The 3,448-nt window shown below is 56.1% G+C and overlaps 1 pseudogene; it reads left to right on the top strand.

Moving 5' to 3' along the window:
• Positions 1–334: 334 nt before the first annotated feature.
• On the top strand, positions 335–2,833 carry LOC142449340 (glyceraldehyde-3-phosphate dehydrogenase-like; annotated as a pseudogene).
• Positions 2,834–3,448: the final 615 nt, after the last annotated feature.

Genomic DNA, 3,448 nt, shown 5'->3' with positions numbered 1-3,448 from the left:
TCTGCTGGAGCACAGGGACGGCCTCCCCAGCAGAGTGGGGCTGGGGTGGGGGTGGGGAACGCATCTCAGCGGCAGGGTGTGAGACATGCCTTGGGTAAGGAGCAGTCTGCAGGTCAAGGAATGGGTTGCAGTGTGTCCCTAGAACGATCTGTTGGGGCAATGGGGTTTTCTCTACAAAGGTTCCCAGTTAAATTTACAAAGTCAAGCCAGGGCAGAGCGAGTCCTCACCCTCAGCCCTGCTGAGCAGGGTCTTGTCTGAGGAGTCACACGCAGGGAGGGAAGGCACCGTGGGACACACAGAGGGGAACACGTGTACACGCAGCAGCAAAGGAGCATGGGCTTCGGGCAGAAACTGGGCGAGAGGCACGGAACACGAAGTCCCCTCGCAAAGCCCTCGGGGGACATTGACATGACTGACAGCCTGGTCTGGATTCCTCACTTCCAGATCTACGGGAAATCCAGATGGGGTCTTGAAAGCTGCCTATAGTGTGATGTTTATCAAAAGTGCTCTAGAAAAGTCAGATTACTGAAGGACTCCACAGTAGGGGGGTCTGGCCCATCCCCAGTACACTGGGAAACACAAATTGATTTCCCTGCTAGCGAGTCAATATCGAAGTGACCTCTGGGGGCTCTGGTGGGGCACCAGTTTGTGCCCTCAGGAGGGCTCGGGAGGTTTCAGTCCACCCTGGGGGGGGGGGGGTGTCCCAGAAAACAGGCTGGCGCTCCCCTTCCCCAAACCCAGTCTCGGAGATCCCTCTGGATCACAGTCCCTCTGACACACAGGGTCACCGGGAGCTGAACGGACTCAGTGACAAGTCGATAGTTGTCTAGTCATCACTGTGTACCAGGAAAGGAGCGCTGGGCACACTGATGAAGCGCTTGGCTGCTAACCCAAAGGTCTATAGTTCAAAGTCACCCAGTAGCTCGGGTGCCTTTTCTGCTGCAAAGCGACCGTTTAGAGATGCCTGTGAGCCCGATCTCTCTGTCCTCTTGGTTGCCGTGAGTCAGAACTGCCTTGGCAGTGAGCAACAGCACGGACCAGGACACACGGGGGCCGGGATCTTCCCTTAGCCGTGTCTGCTCTCCTGAACATCTTTCTAGACGCTGCTCTAGCCCTAGGTGGCTCTCCTGGACAGGCGTGTCAAGGGGTCTCCCTGCCCGCTGGCTGCTGGGTAGAGGTAGGGGTCAATTGAACGTCCTAGCAAGAGACACACACCACTTGTCTGTCTGTCCTCCTGGGGTGGCCTGAGGTCCCATGGACTACCAAAAGGATACACATATCTGTCTTGGAAGAAGTACGGCTGGCAAACTCCTTAAAGGCAAGGATGGCCAGACTCTTGGACCTGTGCCTTGGATTGGTGGGAGAGACCAGCTGAGAAATAGTTACTGAGGCCCAAGGGGTGCGGCTAAGCATGCAGGCGGGGTTACCCAGAGGGAGCGTACTGGGTGGTGACAGCAAGACTGAGGTCAGCCCAGCAACCAGACAGAGGACTCAGTCCATACACGCTCATGCATGGCCCTTACTTTCTGCTGCAGGGCAGCACACGGGCCTCCTCCTGGCATGTGTCTAGGGAGGACCTCAGAGCTGTCTTTGGTGTAGGGTGTGAGCCTCAGGCTCCTCACTCAGCAGTGTGTGTGTATGGGAGGGGTGGGGTGGGGGTGCTAAGGAAGAGATGGAATCTTTGAAGTGAGTCTGAATCAACTCCAGTGATGCCATGAAAATGGGAATTTACTGTTAAAGAAACACAAGCCGGCTCTCTGCTTCTCATCGTGCAACAGACAGCCGCCTCTCCCATTCCCATGCAGTCCCAGCCGCATCCCCGAGACACGATGGTGAGTGAAGGTTGGAGTGAACGGATTCGGCCGCATTGGGCGCCTGGTCACCAGGGCTGCTTTCCTGTCTGGCAAAGTAGATATTGTTGCCATCAATGACCCCTTCATTGATCTGAACTCCATGGTCTACATGTTCCAGTATGGTTCCACCCACGGCAAGTTCAACAGCGCTGTCAAGGCTGAGGATGGGAAGTTTGTCGTCAATGGGAAGGCCATCTCCATCTTCCAGGAGCGAGATCCCGCCAACATCAAGTACGGTGAGGCCGGTGCTGAGTATGTCGTGGAGTCCACTCGTGTCTTCACCACCATGGAGAAGGCCGGGGCTCACGTAAGGGGTGGTGCCCAAAGGGTGATCATCTCTGCCCCTTCTGCCGATGCCCCCATGCTTGTGATGGGCGTGAACCACGAGAAGTACGACAACTCCCTCAAGATTGTCAGCAATGCCTCCTGCACCACCAACTGCTCAGCCCCCCCAGCCAAGGTCATCCAGGACAATGTTGGCATCGTGGAAGGACTCATGACCACAGTCCACGCCACCACTGCCACCCAAAAGACCGTGGACGGCCCCTCTGGGAAACTGGCACAATGGCCGTGGGGCTGCTCAGAACATCATCCCTGCATCTACTGACGCTGCCAAAGCTGTGAGCAAGGTTATCCCGGAGCTAAATGGGAAACTGACTGGCATGGCCTTCTGTGTCCCAACTCCTAGTGTGTCCGTCGTGGATCTCACCTGCCGTCTGGAGAAAGCTGGCAACAACGATGACATCAAGAAGTGGTGAAGCAGGTGGCTGATGGTCCCCTAAAGGGCCTCCTGGGCTACACTGAGGACCAGGCTGTCTCCTGTGACTTCAACAATGACCCCCACTCTTCCACCTTTGAGGCTGGGGCTGGCACTGCCCTCAACAACCACTTTGTCAAGCTCATTTCCTGGTATGACAGTGAATTTGGCTACAGCAACAGGGGGGTGGACCTCATGGTCCACATGGCCTCTGAGGAGTAAGAGCCCCCTGGGCCACCAGCCCCAGCAACAGCACTAGAGGAAGAGAGACCCTCAGCTGCTGGGGAGTCTTTGCCCCTAATTCAATCCCCAGACACACTGAGAATGTTCCATCCAGACCCCCTGAAGGAAGGGGAGGGGCTTAGAGAGCCCTACCTTGTCATGCACCATCAATAAAGTACACTGTATCCCCCCAAAAAAGAAAGAAAAGAAACACAATCCTAGTCATGTTTAACATGTGGCCAAGGCTGTTCAGTTGGTCAGGAATGGGTTTGCACTGAGGTCAGATCTCAAAGCCCACATCCCCATGCACGCGACCTCCGCTGAGCCAGGCTGAAGACTGGTAGAAACATGTGGAACAGCAAAGGGCAGTCCAGGCTAGGTGACTTCCGGAACCACATAGACAGGAGGACTGGGCCCAGGGTCAAGGAGTCATGTCACAAAGGCCATACCAGGTCCTCCATGTGTGCCAGGAAGCCTCACTTTGGTGCTGAGCTTCTGTCCTGTCCCTTCACATCCTCCCCTACTTCTGCAGACGCCGGCAGTCCCCAGCCTAAGAGGTGGGGTGACAGGCAGAGCATCAAGCTCCCCAAAGGGGCAGAGCGGGGGTCAGTTCAC

Source organism: Tenrec ecaudatus, chromosome 5, assembly GCF_050624435.1.
Source record: "Tenrec ecaudatus isolate mTenEca1 chromosome 5, mTenEca1.hap1, whole genome shotgun sequence".
Lineage (NCBI taxonomy): Eukaryota > Metazoa > Chordata > Mammalia > Afrosoricida > Tenrecidae > Tenrec > Tenrec ecaudatus.
Note: the sequence above shows the minus strand (reverse complement) of the source record. Positions and strands in the feature narration are given on the sequence as shown.